This window comes from Nothobranchius furzeri, chromosome 3 (genome assembly GCF_043380555.1).
Source record: "Nothobranchius furzeri strain GRZ-AD chromosome 3, NfurGRZ-RIMD1, whole genome shotgun sequence".
Taxonomy (NCBI): domain Eukaryota; kingdom Metazoa; phylum Chordata; class Actinopteri; order Cyprinodontiformes; family Nothobranchiidae; genus Nothobranchius; species Nothobranchius furzeri.
The window spans coordinates 34,790,300-34,803,456 of record NC_091743.1 but is presented as its reverse complement, the minus strand read 5'-3'; the positions used below and the strand labels follow the sequence as shown (position 1 = coordinate 34,803,456).

Sequence of the window (13,157 nt, the reverse complement as noted above, 5' to 3'; positions counted from 1 at the left end):
CTGGGTCCATTTGTGTGAAAACAAGGTCCAATCAGGCGGAAACGTTACAAGAAGGTAGAATCTATTGAGTTGTAAGTGATCTGAACGTTTCAAGATGATCGCACATTCCTATAGGGGGTCAAACCATGTCCCAAAGGTCACCGGGCCTGGTGTCACTTTAAAGAAGTAGTCCAGTTACAACTTTGTGGGCTTATAACTTGGTTTCTGAATGTCCTAGAGAGGTCAGGTTTGTCTTAGTGTACTCCATTCAACAGCCCCTACAACCACAAATAGGAATGGAGTCATTAGCACTCATGGTTTGTAATTGGCACCCAGAATTATGTTGCACAAAGCACAATTTCACATCATTCTGGGTCCATTTGTGTGAAAACAAGGTCCAATCAGGCTGAAACGTTACAAGAAGGTAGAATCTATTGAGTTGTAAGTGATCTGAACGTTTCATGATGATCGCACATTCCTATAGGGGGTCAAACCATGTCCCAAAGGTCACCGGGCCTGGTGTCACTTTAAATAAGTAGTCCAGTTACACATTTGTGGGCTTATAACTTGGCTTCTGAATGTCCTAGAGAGATCAGGTTTGTTTTAATGTACTCCAACCAACAGCCCCTACAACCACAAAAAGGAATGGAGTCATTAGCACTTATGGTTTTTAAATGGCACCCAGAGTTATGTTGCACGAAGCACAATTTCACATCTTTCTGGGTCCATTTGTGTGAAAACAAGGTCCAATCAGGCTGAAACGTTACAAGAAGGTAGAATCTATTGAGTTGTAAGTGATCTGAACGTTTCATGATGATCGCACATTCCTATAGGGGGTCAAACCATGTCCCAAAGGTCACCGGGCCTGGTGTCACTTTAAAGAAGTAGTCCAGCTACACCTTTGTGGGCTTATAACTTGGCTTCTGAATGTCCTAGAGAGGTCAGGTTTGTTTTAGAGTACTCCAATTAACAGCCCCCTTACCCCAAAAAGGAATGGAGTCATTAGCATTTATGGTTTTTAAATGTCACCCAGAATTATGTTGCACGAAGCACAATTTCACATCATTCTAGGTTCATTTGTGTGAAAACAAGGTCCAATCAGGCTGAAACGTTACAGGAAGGTAGAATCTATTGAGTTGTAAGTGATCTGAACGTTTCATGATGATAGCACTTTCCTAAGGGGGTCAAACCATGTCCCAAAGGTCACCGGATCTGGTGTCAATTTAAAGAAGTAGTCCAGTTACACATTTGTGGGCTTATAACTTGGCTTCTGAATGTCCTAGAGAGATCAGGTTTGTTTTAGTATACTCCAATCAACAGCCCCTACAACCACAAAAAGGAATGGAGTCATTAGCACTTATGGTTTGTAAATGGCACCCAGAATTATGTTGCACGAAGCACAATTTCACATCATTCTGGGTCCATTTGTGTGAAAACAAGGTCCATTCAGGCTGAAACGTTACAAGAAGGTAGAATCTATTGAGTTGTAAGTGATCTGAACGTTTCATGATGATCGCACATTCCTATAGCGGGTCAAACCATGTCCCAAAGGTCACCGGGCCTGGTGTCACTTTAAAGAAGTAGTCCAGTTACACCTTTGTGGGCTTATAACTTGGCTTCTGAATGTCCTAGAAAGGTCAGGTTTGTTTCAGAGTACTCCAATCAACAGCCCCTACAACCACTAAAAGGAATGGAGTCATTAGCACTTATGGTTTGTAAATGGCACCCAGACTTATGTTGCACGAAGCACAATTTCACATCATTCTGGGTCCATTTGTGTGAAAACAAGGTCCAATCAGGCGGAAACGTTACAAGAAGGTAGAATCTATTGAGTTGTAAGTGATCTGAACGTTTCATGATGATCGCACATTCCTATAGGGGGTCAAACCATGTCCCAAAGGTCACCGGGCCTGGTGTCACTTTAAAGAAGTAGTCCAGTTACAACTTTGTGGGCTTATAACTTGGTTTCTGAATGTCCTAGAGAGGTCAGGTTTGTCTTAGTGTACTCCATTCAACAGCCCCTACAACCACAAATAGGAATGGAGTCATTAGCACTCATGGTTTGTAAATGGCACCCAGAATTATGTTGCACAAAGCACAATTTCACATCATTCTGGGTCCATTTGTGTGAAAACAAGGTCCAATCAGGCTGAAACGTTACAAGAAGGTAGAATCTATTGAGTTGTAAGTGATCTGAACGTTTCATGATGATCGCACATTCCTATAGGGGGTCAAACCATGTCCCAAAGGTCACCGGGCCTGGTGTCACTTTAAATAAGTAGTCCAGTTACACATTTGTGGGCTTATAACTTGGCTTCTGAATGTCCTAGAGAGATCAGGTTTGTTTTAATGTACTCCAACCAACAGCCCCTACAACCACAAAAAGGAATGGAGTCATTAGCACTTATGGTTTTTAAATGGCACCCAGAGTTATGTTGCACGAAGCACAATTTCACATCTTTCTGGGTCCATTTGTGTGAAAACAAGGTCCAATCAGGCTGAAACGTTACAAGAAGGTAGAATCTATTGAGTTGTAAGTGATCTGAACGTTTCATGATGATCGCACATTCCTATAGGGGGTCAAACCATGTCCCAAAGGTCACCGGGCCTGGTGTCACTTTAAAGAAGTAATCCAGCTACACCTTTGTGGGCTTATAACTTGGCTTCTGAATGTCCTAGAGAGGTCAGGTTTTTTTTAGAGTACTCCAATCCACAGCCCCCATTACCACTAAAAGAAATGGAGTCATTAGCACTTATGGTTTTTAAATGGCACCCAGAATTATGTTGCACGAAGCACAATTTCACATCATTCTGGGTTCATTTGTGTGAAAATAAGGTCCAATCAGGCTGAAACGTTGCAAGAAGGTAGAATCTATTGAGTTGTAAGTGATCTGAACGTTTCATGATGATCGCACATTCCTATAGGGGGTAAAACCATGTCCCAAAGGTCACCGGATCTGGTGTCAACTTAAAGAAGTAGTCCAGTTACACATTTGTGGGCTTATAACTTGGCTTCTGAATGTCCTAGAGAGATCAGGTTTGTTTTAGTATACTCCAATCAACAGCCCCTACAACCACAAAAAGGAATGGAGTCATTAGCACTTATGGTTTTTAAATGGCACCCAGAATTATGTTGCACGAAGCACAATTTCACATCATTCTGGGTTCATTTGTGTGAAAACAAGGTCCAATCAGGCTGAAACGTTACAGGAAGGTAGAATCTATTGAGTTGTAAGTGATCTGAACGTTTCCTAATGATAGCACTTTCCTAAGGGGGTCAAACCATGTCCCAAAGGTCACCGGATCTGGTGTCAATTTAAAGAAGTAGTCCAGTTACACATTTGTGGGCTTATAACTTGGCTTCTGAATGTCCTAGAGAGATCAGGTTTGTTTTAATGTACTCCAACCAACAGCCCCTCCAACCACCAAAAGAAATGGAGTCATTAGCACTTATGGTTTGTAAATGGCACCCAGAATTATGTTGCATGAAGCACAATTTCACATCATTCTGGGTCCATTTGTGTGAAAACAAGGTCCAATCAGGCTGAAACGTTACAAAAAGGTAGAATCTATTGAGTTGTAAGTGATCTGAACGTTTCATGATGATCGCACATTCCTATAGGGGGTAAAACCATGTCCCAAAGGTCACCGGGCCTGGTGTCACTTTAAAGAAGTAGTCCAGTTACACCTTTGTGGGCTTATAACTTGGCTTCTGAATGTCCTAGAGAGGTCAGGTTTGTTTTAGAGTACTCCAATCCACAGCCCCCATTACCTCTAAAAGGAATGGAGTCATTAGCACTTATGGTTTTTAAATGGCACCCAGAATTATGTTGCACGAAGCACAATTTCACATCATTCTGGGTCCATTTGTGTGAAAACAAGGTCCAATCAGGCTGAAACGTCACAGAAAAGTAGAATCTATTGAGTTGTAAATTTTTCCTGTGTTTAATTATGATAGCACATTCCTATAGGGGGTCAAACCATGTCCCAAAGGTCACCTGGCCTGGTGTCACTTCAAAGAAGTAGTCCAGTTACACCTTTGTGGGCTTATAACATTTCTTCTGAATGTCCTAGAGAGGTCAGGTTTGTTTTAGTGTACTCCAGTCAACAGCCCCTACAACCACAAAAAGGAATGGAGTCATCAGCACTTATGGTTTGTAAATGGCACCCAGAATTATGTTGCACGAAGCACAATTTCACATCATTCTGGGTCCATTTGTGTGAAAACAAGGTCCAATCAGGCTGAAACGTTACAGGAAGGTAGAATCTATTGAGTTGTAAGTGATCTGAACGTTTCATGATGATAGCACTTTCCTATAGGGTGTCAAACTATGTCCCAAAGGTCACCGGGCCTGGTGTCACTTTAAAGAAGTAGTCCAGTTACAACTTTGTGGGCTTATAACTTGGCTTCTGAATGTCCTAGAGAGGTCAGGTTTGTTTTAGAGTACTCCAATTAACAGCCCCCTTACCCCAAAAAGGAATGGAGTCATTAGCACTTATGGTTTTTAAATGTCACCCAGAATTATGTTGCACGAAGCACAATTTCACATCATTCTAGGTTCATTTGTGTGAAAACAAGGTCCAATCAGGCTGAAACGTTACAGGAAGGTAGAATCTATTGAGTTGTAAGTGATCTGAACGTTTCATGATGATAGCACTTTCCTAAGGGGGTCAAACCATGTCCCAAAGGTCACCGGATCTGGTGTCAATTTAAAGAAGTAGTCCAGTTACACATTTGTGGGCTTATAACTTGGCTTCTGAATGTCCTAGAGAGATCAGGTTTGTTTTAGTATACTCCAATCAACAGCCCCTACAACCACAAAAAGGAATGGAGTCATTAGCACTTATGGTTTGTAAATGGCACCCAGAATTATGTTGCACGAAGCACAATTTCACATCATTCTGGGTCCATTTGTGTGAAAACAAGGTCCAATCAGGCTGAAACGTTACAAGAAGGTAGAATCTATTGAGTTGTAAGTGATCTGAACGTTTCATGATGATCGCACATTCCTATAGCGGGTCAAACCATGTCCCAAAGGTCACCGGGCCTGGTGTCACTTTAAAGAAGTAGTCCAGTTACACCTTTGTGGGCTTATAACTTGGCTTCTGAATGTCCTAGAAAGGTCAGGTTTGTTTCAGAGTACTCCAATCAACAGCCCCTACAACCACTAAAAGGAATGGAGTCATTAGCACTTATGGTTTGTAAATGGCACCCAGACTTATGTTGCACGAAGCACAATTTCACATCATTCTGGGTCCATTTGTGTGAAAACAAGGTCCAATCAGGCGGAAACGTTACAAGAAGGTAGAATCTATTGAGTTGTAAGTGATCTGAACGTTTCAAGATGATCGCACATTCCTATAGGGGGTCAAACCATGTCCCAAAGGTCACCGGGCCTGGTGTCACTTTAAAGAAGTAGTCCAGTTACAACTTTGTGGGCTTATAACTTGGTTTCTGAATGTCCTAGAGAGGTCAGGTTTGTCTTAGTGTACTCCATTCAACAGCCCCTACAACCACAAATAGGAATGGAGTCATTAGCACTCATGGTTTGTAATTGGCACCCAGAATTATGTTGCACAAAGCACAATTTCACATCATTCTGGGTCCATTTGTGTGAAAACAAGGTCCAATCAGGCTGAAACGTTACAAGAAGGTAGAATCTATTGAGTTGTAAGTGATCTGAACGTTTCATGATGATCGCACATTCCTATAGGGGGTCAAACCATGTCCCAAAGGTCACCGGGCCTGGTGTCACTTTAAATAAGTAGTCCAGTTACACATTTGTGGGCTTATAACTTGGCTTCTGAATGTCCTAGAGAGATCAGGTTTGTTTTAATGTACTCCAACCAACAGCCCCTACAACCACAAAAAGGAATGGAGTCATTAGCACTTATGGTTTTTAAATGGCACCCAGAGTTATGTTGCACGAAGCACAATTTCACATCTTTCTGGGTCCATTTGTGTGAAAACAAGGTCCAATCAGGCTGAAACGTTACAAGAAGGTAGAATCTATTGAGTTGTAAGTGATCTGAACGTTTCATGATGATCGCACATTCCTATAGGGGGTCAAACCATGTCCCAAAGGTCACCGGGCCTGGTGTCACTTTAAAGAAGTAGTCCAGCTACACCTTTGTGGGCTTATAACTTGGCTTCTGAATGTCCTAGAGAGGTCAGGTTTGTTTTAGAGTACTCCAATTAACAGCCCCCTTACCCCAAAAAGGAATGGAGTCATTAGCATTTATGGTTTTTAAATGTCACCCAGAATTATGTTGCACGAAGCACAATTTCACATCATTCTAGGTTCATTTGTGTGAAAACAAGGTCCAATCAGGCTGAAACGTTACAGGAAGGTAGAATCTATTGAGTTGTAAGTGATCTGAACGTTTCATGATGATAGCACTTTCCTAAGGGGGTCAAACCATGTCCCAAAGGTCACCGGATCTGGTGTCAATTTAAAGAAGTAGTCCAGTTACACATTTGTGGGCTTATAACTTGGCTTCTGAATGTCCTAGAGAGATCAGGTTTGTTTTAGTATACTCCAATCAACAGCCCCTACAACCACAAAAAGGAATGGAGTCATTAGCACTTATGGTTTGTAAATGGCACCCAGAATTATGTTGCACGAAGCACAATTTCACATCATTCTGGGTCCATTTGTGTGAAAACAAGGTCCATTCAGGCTGAAACGTTACAAGAAGGTAGAATCTATTGAGTTGTAAGTGATCTGAACGTTTCATGATGATCGCACATTCCTATAGCGGGTCAAACCATGTCCCAAAGGTCACCGGGCCTGGTGTCACTTTAAAGAAGTAGTCCAGTTACACCTTTGTGGGCTTATAACTTGGCTTCTGAATGTCCTAGAAAGGTCAGGTTTGTTTCAGAGTACTCCAATCAACAGCCCCTACAACCACTAAAAGGAATGGAGTCATTAGCACTTATGGTTTGTAAATGGCACCCAGACTTATGTTGCACGAAGCACAATTTCACATCATTCTGGGTCCATTTGTGTGAAAACAAGGTCCAATCAGGCGGAAACGTTACAAGAAGGTAGAATCTATTGAGTTGTAAGTGATCTGAACGTTTCATGATGATCGCACATTCCTATAGGGGGTCAAACCATGTCCCAAAGGTCACCGGGCCTGGTGTCACTTTAAAGAAGTAGTCCAGTTACAACTTTGTGGGCTTATAACTTGGTTTCTGAATGTCCTAGAGAGGTCAGGTTTGTCTTAGTGTACTCCATTCAACAGCCCCTACAACCACAAATAGGAATGGAGTCATTAGCACTCATGGTTTGTAAATGGCACCCAGAATTATGTTGCACAAAGCACAATTTCACATCATTCTGGGTCCATTTGTGTGAAAACAAGGTCCAATCAGGCTGAAACGTTACAAGAAGGTAGAATCTATTGAGTTGTAAGTGATCTGAACGTTTCATGATGATCGCACATTCCTATAGGGGGTCAAACCATGTCCCAAAGGTCACCGGGCCTGGTGTCACTTTAAATAAGTAGTCCAGTTACACATTTGTGGGCTTATAACTTGGCTTCTGAATGTCCTAGAGAGATCAGGTTTGTTTTAATGTACTCCAACCAACAGCCCCTACAACCACAAAAAGGAATGGAGTCATTAGCACTTATGGTTTTTAAATGGCACCCAGAGTTATGTTGCACGAAGCACAATTTCACATCTTTCTGGGTCCATTTGTGTGAAAACAAGGTCCAATCAGGCTGAAACGTTACAAGAAGGTAGAATCTATTGAGTTGTAAGTGATCTGAACGTTTCATGATGATCGCACATTCCTATAGGGGGTCAAACCATGTCCCAAAGGTCACCGGGCCTGGTGTCACTTTAAAGAAGTAATCCAGCTACACCTTTGTGGGCTTATAACTTGGCTTCTGAATGTCCTAGAGAGGTCAGGTTTTTTTTAGAGTACTCCAATCCACAGCCCCCATTACCACTAAAAGAAATGGAGTCATTAGCACTTATGGTTTTTAAATGGCACCCAGAATTATGTTGCACGAAGCACAATTTCACATCATTCTGGGTTCATTTGTGTGAAAATAAGGTCCAATCAGGCTGAAACGTTGCAAGAAGGTAGAATCTATTGAGTTGTAAGTGATCTGAACGTTTCATGATGATCGCACATTCCTATAGGGGGTAAAACCATGTCCCAAAGGTCACCGGATCTGGTGTCAACTTAAAGAAGTAGTCCAGTTACACATTTGTGGGCTTATAACTTGGCTTCTGAATGTCCTAGAGAGATCAGGTTTGTTTTAGTATACTCCAATCAACAGCCCCTACAACCACAAAAAGGAATGGAGTCATTAGCACTTATGGTTTTTAAATGGCACCCAGAATTATGTTGCACGAAGCACAATTTCACATCATTCTGGGTTCATTTGTGTGAAAACAAGGTCCAATCAGGCTGAAACGTTACAGGAAGGTAGAATCTATTGAGTTGTAAGTGATCTGAACGTTTCCTAATGATAGCACTTTCCTAAGGGGGTCAAACCATGTCCCAAAGGTCACCGGATCTGGTGTCAATTTAAAGAAGTGGTCCAGTTACACATTTGTGGGCTTATAACTTGGCTTCTGAATGTCCTAGAGAGATCAGGTTTGTTTTAATGTACTCCAACCAACAGCCCCTCCAACCACCAAAAGAAATGGAGTCATTAGCACTTATGGTTTGTAAATGGCACCCAGAATTATGTTGCATGAAGCACAATTTCACATCATTCTGGGTCCATTTGTGTGAAAACAAGGTCCAATCAGGCTGAAACGTTACAAAAAGGTAGAATCTATTGAGTTGTAAGTGATCTGAACGTTTCATGATGATCGCACATTCCTATAGGGGGTAAAACCATGTCCCAAAGGTCACCGGGCCTGGTGTCACTTTAAAGAAGTAGTCCAGTTACACCTTTGTGGGCTTATAACTTGGCTTCTGAATGTCCTAGAGAGGTCAGGTTTGTTTTAGAGTACTCCAATCCACAGCCCCCATTACCTCTAAAAGGAATGGAGTCATTAGCACTTATGGTTTTTAAATGGCACCCAGAATTATGTTGCACGAAGCACAATTTCACATCATTCTGGGTCCATTTGTGTGAAAACAAGGTCCAATCAGGCTGAAACGTCACAGAAAAGTAGAATCTATTGAGTTGTAAATTTTTCCTGTGTTTAATTATGATAGCACATTCCTATAGGGGGTCAAACCATGTCCCAAAGGTCACCTGGCCTGGTGTCACTTCAAAGAAGTAGTCCAGTTACACCTTTGTGGGCTTATAACATTTCTTCTGAATGTCCTAGAGAGGTCAGGTTTGTTTTAGTGTACTCCAGTCAACAGCCCCTACAACCACAAAAAGGAATGGAGTCATTAGCACTTATGGTTTGTAAATGGCACCCAGAATTATGTTGCACGAAGCACAATTTCACATCATTCTGGGTCCATTTGTGTGAAAACAAGGTCCAATCAGGCTGAAACGTTACAGGAAGGTAGAATCTATTGAGTTGTAAGTGATCTGAACGTTTCATGATGATAGCACTTTCCTAAGGGGGTCAAACCATGTCCCAAAGGTCACCGGATCTGGTGTCAATTTAAAGAAGTAGTCCAGTTACACATTTGTGGGCTTATAACTTGGCTTCTGAATGTCCTAGAGAGATCGGGTTTGTTTTAGTATACTCCAATCAAAAGCCCCTACAACCAAAAAAAGGAATGGAGTCATTAGCACTTATGGTTTTTAAATGGCACCCAGAATTATGTTGCACGAAGCACAATTTCACATCATTCTGGGTCCATTTGTGTGAAAACAAGGTCCAATCAGGCTGAAACGTTACAGGAAGGTAGAATCTATTGAGTTGTAAGTGATCTAAACGTTTCATAATGATCGCACATTCCTATAGGGGGTCATACCATGTCCCAAAGGTCACCGGGCCTGGTGTCACTTTAAAGAAGTAGTCCAGTTACACCTTTGTGGGCTTATAACTTGGCTTCTGAATGTCCTAGAGAGGTCAGGTTTGTTTTAGAGTACTCCAATCCACAGCCCCCATTACCACTAAAAGGAATGGAGTCATTAGCACTTATGGTTTTTAAATGGCACCCAGAATTATGTTGCACGAAGCACAATTTCACATCATTCTGGGTCCATTTGTGTGAAAACAAGGTCCAATCAGGCTGAAACGTTACAAGAAGGTAGAATCTATTGAGTTGTAAGTGATCTGAACGTTTCATGATGATCGCACATTCCTATAGGGGGTCAAACCATGTCCCAAAGGTCACCGGGCCTGGTGTCACTTTAAAGTAGTCCAGTTACACATTTGTGGGCTTATAACTTGGCTTTTGAATATCCTTGTTAAAAGTCCACTTTCCAGAGGAATAATGTTTGTGAACACCGTTTAGACTACATTACCCATGATGCACCTCGGTATCTGTACTTCCCGTTGGGAACGTGTTTAGCGCAGTTCAGCACAGCTGAAAGGTGTTGGATGATCAGCGTTTTTCTCGTGCGTTCCTGTGTGAGTTACCCTTGGTGTGCGTGTTTATCATGTGAGTATTATAAGATGAGATTGATGCTTATTTGACTTTATCTGTGAGTTGCTCTGTGTACATCACTAAGAAGCTAGTCCTGTTGCTAAGTTGCAGGTTTTGTTGGCCTACTTCAGGCAGCCTTGGTTGCAGCTTATATGGCATTCCATATACGACTCACTATCAAGTATGGTGGTTGGAGGTGGATAGAACTATTTTCTGTGTTTATTATCTGACCTGTAGAGATACTGTTTGCTAATGCATATACCAACAAGAAATTCATGTATGGTCTTAGGGTGGCATCTAGTGGCCATGAGGTTTATAGCAGATCATATAACTTCATGTTGGAAACCCACAGTGCTGTATAAGCGGTACATTGCTATTCATACTAATGGTTGTTCTTTCTGTTAACAGATTACCACACCCACATACTCCTGCACACTCACACTCCCTTTACCTGCATTCATAGATGGGAATGCAATTGCCTCACTTGTTGATGTCATCTGCTACCTCTTTAATAAAACTACTTGGACTACATCACTGTGGAGTGCCAATCCTTCTGACCGAGGACAACTCAGTTGAAGCGTGATCGGCAATCAGTGCAAACATTCAGTACAAGTGGTCATTCGAGCCGGATTTGCCTTGGCTGAGTTCATGAGATGGAAAACCCTCAGGATGGAGGTGCATCGAGTAGCCCCCGTCCAAAACGGGAGAGGAAACTCCCGGGATATCTGGTGGACTATGAGCACAACCTAACTGAGCCACCCAACCCATCTAGAGCTCCAAGTAGTTCCAGTAGCTCTGACAATGAAGAGGAAGGGAGATGGCAGAGGATGGAATCCGCATGGAACAGTGTCCTCCAAACCATGAATCACCTTCAAGCGTCTATGGAGGACACTCATGGAACATTACTGAAGCGGGTGGAGCGTTTGGAGCAAGCTTCACAACCTAGCAGTGAGGTGATACATCGCACCATAGAGCCACTACCTGTACCAGAGCAGGACACCACAACACCTGCGAACATGCTGATGCCAGTGAAGGCATCTGCTCCATCACCTCCTCGTAAAGTGAGTTTTCACACTCAGCCAGTGCTGCACCCTGCCACTTATGTAGCTGCATCAACGCCACTCAGGAGACTTGGACGATGCACCGCTACACCCTTCGTGTACCAGAGATCGGAACATCATCTCCTTATAAACCGGCCAGGCCAGGTGCAGATATCACATCACGCAGCCTCAGCTAATCAGCCAAGACAACGTGCTTATCATGCAGTACAGCAGCTATCACAGGCTGGGGATCCAGTGAGTCTGCAGCAGACGTTACATCCAGCTGCTCCCGTCTTCCAAGCTAGACCTCCAGCTAATCCTGTGTACTTGCAGCAACCACCGCGTCCTGCTGATCCGACCTACCAACTTCCGCGTCCACCAGAACCTGTGACCCAGCCATCACAGTGGGCAGACGCTCAGCACCCTGTATCCAACATATTGCATCCTGAAGCTTTGCCTGATCCAGCTGGCAACCACCACGTTCCCGACCCGTCAGGAAGTGACCATTCATCATCTTCCTCTGCTGGACAATATAATCCACGGGTTGCCACATCTGAATCAGCCAGAGCGCCTCTACCAAACCTGATGGAAATGATGGTGGCATCTTCATATGGTATTCCAAAGCCTAGGCTGGTGGTCTTCAGGACGGGCAGAGAGAGTGACTTCGCCTTATTAAAGAAAGGGCTGGACAGCACCTTAGGGCCACATTCTCATCTGGGAGAAGATTACAAGTTTCAGGTCCTATTAGATCATCTAGAATATCCCAGCGCCCTACAGGTAGCCAAGCGCTACATCCACGACCGCACTCCCTATACTAGTGCAATGAGGGTGCTAGAGCAGAGGTATGGACAGCCAAGGCAGTTAGTCCAAAGTGAGCTTAGCACTATATTGAACTGCCCCCCTATTAGAACAGGAGACTCTCAAGCTATTGAGGACCTGTCCCTGTCCGTGTCCAGCCTGGTCGGGCTTCTCAGTACCATGGATGAAGTAGCAGCCAGTGAGCTTCATTGTGGTTCACATGTGGACAGACTGCTTACCAAACTCCCCCTGAACTACAGAGACAGCTTCATCGAGTACTGTATTACCCGGGGGATCATCCGCACTGGCAGCAGCCGAACATACAATATGTACGACTTCTCAGAATGGCTTGAACGGAAATCCCAAGTCCTTCAGCTATCCAGACAAGCCTCTCACATGCCCTCTGACAGGCCACGCCCAGAGAAGAACCTACTCAAAGCCTTAGCAGGGCCCAAGTCACACAGCAAATCTGCTTCCATCTACTACGGCCCAAATCCAGCCCAAGCCAAGCTAAGACCAGGGGGAGGATCTACAGCTCCCAATCCGACAGTCCAACCTAAGAAGAGACAGAAGTTCAAACCTTATTGTCCATACTGTGAAGGGACAGAGCATTATCTGAATGGCTGTGATGGATTTAAAGGGCTAGACCTCAAAGCTATGGCTACCTGGATTACTGAGAAGGCCAAATGCTGGCGCTGTGGCCGTAAACATTCTCCAGAGCAGTGTACTCTAAAGAAGCCGTGCAGCACCTGTGGTGACCAGCATTTGTCTGTGCTCCATGACCTGGTTGAGGCCAAGAAGCGGGACCCTAACA

At 43.4% G+C, this 13,157-nt stretch overlaps 1 protein-coding gene across 1 annotated transcript in view; it reads right to left on the bottom strand.

Moving 5' to 3' along the window:
* The window catches only part of LOC139068835 (uncharacterized), a 303,424-nt gene extending 291,022 nt beyond the window's left edge, over positions 1-12,402 (bottom strand). The window contains exon 1 of the mRNA XM_070549149.1: positions 12,352-12,402. The gene's annotated coding sequence lies outside the window, so the exon portion shown is untranslated. The remainder of the gene's footprint in view (positions 1-12,351) is intronic.
* Between the last annotated feature and the right edge of the window lie 755 nt (positions 12,403-13,157).